The sequence below is a fragment of the Zingiber officinale genome, chromosome 2B (genome assembly GCF_018446385.1).
Source record: "Zingiber officinale cultivar Zhangliang chromosome 2B, Zo_v1.1, whole genome shotgun sequence".
Classification (NCBI taxonomy): domain Eukaryota; kingdom Viridiplantae; phylum Streptophyta; class Magnoliopsida; order Zingiberales; family Zingiberaceae; genus Zingiber; species Zingiber officinale.
In genome coordinates, this window is record NC_055989.1 from 7,877,781 (window position 1) to 7,882,765 (window position 4,985).

Consider the following 4,985-nt stretch of genomic DNA (forward strand, 5'->3'; position numbering starts at 1 on the left):
ACCTCCTGATAAATTATGTCAATTTATAAAAATATTGTCAAAAAATTCCTGTAGGTTAGAAAAGGAAAATGATGAATTGGAAGGAATTCTATCAATATCTTTTCCGTTAGAAGATTTTGACAAGATGAAAATAGAAAACGAAAAATTAAAAGTAGAAATAGAAGAGTTAAAAAAATTATACATACTCACATATTCAACAAGTTAGAAGATATAATGAAAAAAATTAGTATTTTAAATACCATAAGGACCAAATTAGAAAAATATCATAGAAATATGTTTCTAAAATTTTTTTAATTAATCATATAGGAAGGAATCTATTTTGAATTCTAAAATCATATTTAGGTTTTTTTTTTTTTTTTTTTTTGCATGCCTTGTGTTTTTTTTGAAAGTTAGACATAAGACTTTCAAAGAAAATTAAATCTTTGATTTCTTTAAAAGGTTTTGTTTAGAAGTGATTGTTGTTCCAATAACCAAGAAGGCCTAGTGTCTCACCACAACTTGGAAGCTAATTACCAAAATGAATATTAACTGTTAAGTATTTAATTAAAAATTATCTAATACTTTCAAACAAATTGTTTATCAAAATTTTTATTAGAAATTATTTGAAAGTTAATTTTTTTATAAAGAAAATTTCACTTAGTTGTATAAAAATTTAAAAATGTTGTCTATTAAATTTTTATTTTTTTACAAAGTTGTTTTTAAACTTTATTTTTCTGTGAAAATTTATCATTTTTCTATAAAAGGTATTCTTTGTGAAAATTTTATATCTATTCAACCCTTATTTAAATTTTAGATTTATTTATCAAATTAAATATTTTTCAAAATTAGTTATAAGAATCCAGTTTTTTCAAAAAAAAATCCATAATTGTTTGAAAAATAGTATTTTCCCTTAGACTTTATTTTAAATTTTTTTAAAAATTATTTTAAAGTACCTATTTTTAATGTGGTTAAAGAAAAAGAAGTGACGATTAAGTCTAGGGAGAGTGCATCATTAATTTTTGTACATTATTATTTGTGAAATTTATCTTGTTATTATTGGTTTATGTTTTTTTCTCTAACCTAACGTGGGTTGTTCATATCAAAAAGGGAGAGATTGTTAATACTCAAAGGTAGTTTTGATGTGATCAACTAAGTCAAGTTAGGCTCTATTGGTATTTAATCTCTGTGTTTAAGTGTGCAGAAACTTAGGAGCACAGGAAGTCGAGCGAAAGACGCAGCTATCAAGAAGGACGACACGGGAGAGAGTCGACGAGCTCGGTGCGTCCAAGGGACAAGGTGTTGCGGAAGAGTACACTAGCGGACGTGAAGGAGGCGCGTGACATTTCCGAGGGACGAAAAGCCAGAGCAGAAAGTTGCTCGAGAAGGTTGGAAAATGAGTTTGGGTGAGCCCTATTTCGGATGATCGAAATCACTCAAGCGAGCGGAATCGGAGTGGAAGACCCGGACCCAAGCGAGTGAAACCGGAGCGGAAGACCCGGACCAAAATTTTTATCCAAATGCAACGTGGCACGATCCATTGCGACCAAAATAAAAATCTATCCACATCTAGGTGCCTAGAACCCCTGCAGACGCCTCAATTAGGGTTATAAATACAACCCTGACTCTAGAATCTAAAAACAACATTTGTAATCGTTTATAATTCATTTTAACTTTTAGTTGTAAGATTTAACTGCTGTAAAAGGTTTCTCCGTCGAGAGGAGATTTTAATGAGCTTTAAAGAATTAACAATGCTAAGTAATTTTTTTAATTAATTTTTTATTTTTTTATTCAAGTATTAGTTTAATTAAATTATAAAATTTAAAAAAGATATTTTATTATCATAGAAGTGTTCATTCTCCCCTGATCGGTCAATCAAATCAAAAGACCAACAACAGAGCATTAGTGCCTAACATAAGAATAGCTAGTTTTGAAGCAGAGAGACGTGGAATATGTTGTTCCAGTGCTTGTCATGGAGGAAGGCGATGAACTTGATGAGGAAGAAGCTAGAGAAGCAGACACAGTACCATAGGGATGTGATGGCAGTTAGGATTTCTTGAGGCCAAAAAGGTAGAGTTGGGAGGCGGCGAAAATTTAAAAAAAAAAATAGTATAAATTTTATGAAAACATACAAAATTTAATATAGATCATAAAAATAAAAATATTGATAGTTGAGCTTAATTAAAAGCTCGAATGAATATTTAAGTTCAATTCGAGTTGGAAAAAAAATAAATAAATTTGAATATATTTAAGATGAAGTTTATAAATCTTACCTAATATATAATATAATTCAAAAGGTATATGGACATGGCAACGGCAACACAAAGTTAGCCTACTTTCTTTATCCTTTTCCCTATTAAAATCCCATAGCTCCCTTTGAATGGAATCGTATCCAAGTACATTATTGCTCAGTCTAATCCACACCATGGCCATCTCAAGTTCAAACTCACATAACTATGCTTTTGACATGAAGCAATTTGTGACTCCGAGAACAGCCAAAGTCAGATAAAAATTTAAGAGATTCAAGTTCGGATGATTAAAAGGAAATATTAATTGAATTGGAAATCTATTTCTCCTTGAAGTAATGCAGTGCAAGGGAATTAAAAGAGATATAACAGAATTATCCAAATTGACCGGATTAAATTACCAAATCAAATCATATTAGCATTTGGATTATTCTTATAATTCTGTTATAATTATTCTCAGAATTATTCTTAGAATAATTCTGTTATTTATTAATTAGTTATTTGACCAAGTACTTTTGAATATTATATATTGTATTGTCCTTAGAGTAAATATCAATGAACAATAGATTTTATTATTCTCATCTTATTCCTTCCTCTCTCCCTATTCTTCTTCTTACATGGTATCAGAGTCATCTCTCTCTCTCTCTTTCTCTTTTTTTTTATCTTCCCTCAATTTCTTGAGGCGGAGATCGTATAAACGGCGAATTTTAAATTTTTCCCTCAAACCTCTTATTTTCTCCTACGTGTTTTAATTTTCTTATTCTTCTCTATTTTTCAGAACAAACGAAAAATACTTATTTTTCTTCCGCTGCCAACCCCTTTGCTTCTCTTTTCTCTTCCGTAATCTCTATTTTTTTTTCCCACTACCACCGAACAAGTTATTTTTTTTTTACTTTAGATGTCAAATACTCGACGACATCAAAGAAGACAAAAGAAAAGTCCAGACCGATGTCAAATTTGTCACATCGTTGGTCATACTGGAAATATATGCCCTAAAAGACTTGATTGTGTTGGAACCCCAAGGTGTTTTGATGTGATCAAACAAGCTAAGTTAGGTCCTGCGTTTGTTTAACCCTTGTGTCTAAGTGTGCAGGAGCTTAGGAACACAGGAAGTCGAGCGGAAGACGTGGCTAGCGAGAAGGACGGCACGGGAGAGAGCCGACGGGCTCGGTGCGTCCGAGGGACGAGGTGTCCACGGAAGAGTACACCGGTGGACGAGAAGAGCGTGCGCGGCGCTCGAGGGACGAGAAACCGGGGAGGAAGGCTGCTCGAGGAGAAGGCCGGAACATGGGTTCGGGTGAGCCCTATTCCGGAAGGCCGAGATCACCCAAGCTAGCGGAGCCGGAGCGAATAGACCCGGACCGAGACTAGGACTTAACGGAGAAGTGATCCCGGACAAAAAGTCAACCATAGTTGACTTTTTGCTCCAGGGCGCCCGGAACCATTCCGGAGCTGTCTGGGGCGCCCAGAGCTGTCCGGGGCGCCCGGAATGCTTCCGGGCGCCCGGAACATGATTTTGACCAGGATCGCGATTTTCGCAATCTGATCGTTGGGGGATAAAATTTATCCCCCCGGGGGCGCCCGGAACCACTTCCAGGCGCCCGGACCAGTACTATAAATAAAGTACTGATCCGTACATTGAAAGCAACGAACTTGTAATCAATTCTTTCTGTGCTTCCAATTCTGTTCTTTTCATTTGTGCTGTCAACGTTGTAAAGAGGCTACTCCGCCCAGAGGAGAATCAGATAGTGCGCTTACATTCCTTGGATTAGCAATCCCCTGATTGCAAACCAAGTAAAACTCTGGTGTCTGTTTTTCTTTACTTAGTCTCTTTTATTTATTTATTACAAGTGTTGATTATATAGTTGAAATCCGAGAAAGGTTCGAGTTTTTTTTGTAGGGCAATTCACTCCTCCCCTCTTGCCAGCCTCCAAATGGACCAACAAGTGGTATCAGAGCAAGGCGCGCTTCAGGAGGACTAACCGCCGATTGAAGCAACAAGATGGCCGGACCAAGCATCGTCCCACCAAAATTCGAGGGGAACTTCGCAGACTGGAAGCGTCGTATGGAGGTATTCCTAAAAACAGATTTTGAAATTCGGTTTATTATGAAATATGGCTTTTTAGTTCCAATAGATAAAGATGGAAAAGAAAAAGAAGAGAGCGATTGGACAAAGAAGGAGCAGAATGAGTCGGTAGCAAACCACCTGCTGAGCGTATTACCGCCTCAAGAGGTCAACCGCATCGGAAACTATTTATCTGCTAAAGAACTTTGGGAGAAGTTCTTGGAACTCCACGAAGGCACGTCCGAAGCAAAGCTCGCTAGAAGGGACATCCTCCGCAACAAACTGATAAACATCCGTCTGGAGAAAGGTGAGAAAGTAGCCGGTCTTCATGCAAAGGTAAAAGAACTAGTTACTGGTCTCGAAAACCTTGGTGAAACGGTAACAAACCGGGACACTATACGCTACGCGCTCAACGCGTTTCCAAGGACTCCGGAGTGGACATCAATCGTCGATGCTTACTACATCTCAAAAGACCTGGAGGTAAGTACTTTAGAAGAGTTGTTTTCTACCCTTGAATTACACGAAACTAGATATGCAGAGATATCAAAGGACACAACCCAGACTATGGCGCTGAACGCAACCAACAAGGATGAACCCGAGTCAGACTCCGAAGACGATCAAGAAGTGTACATGGTAAGAAATTTTAAAAAGTTTTTTAGATCTAATAAATTTAAAATGCAGAATAAAAAGAATCAAAA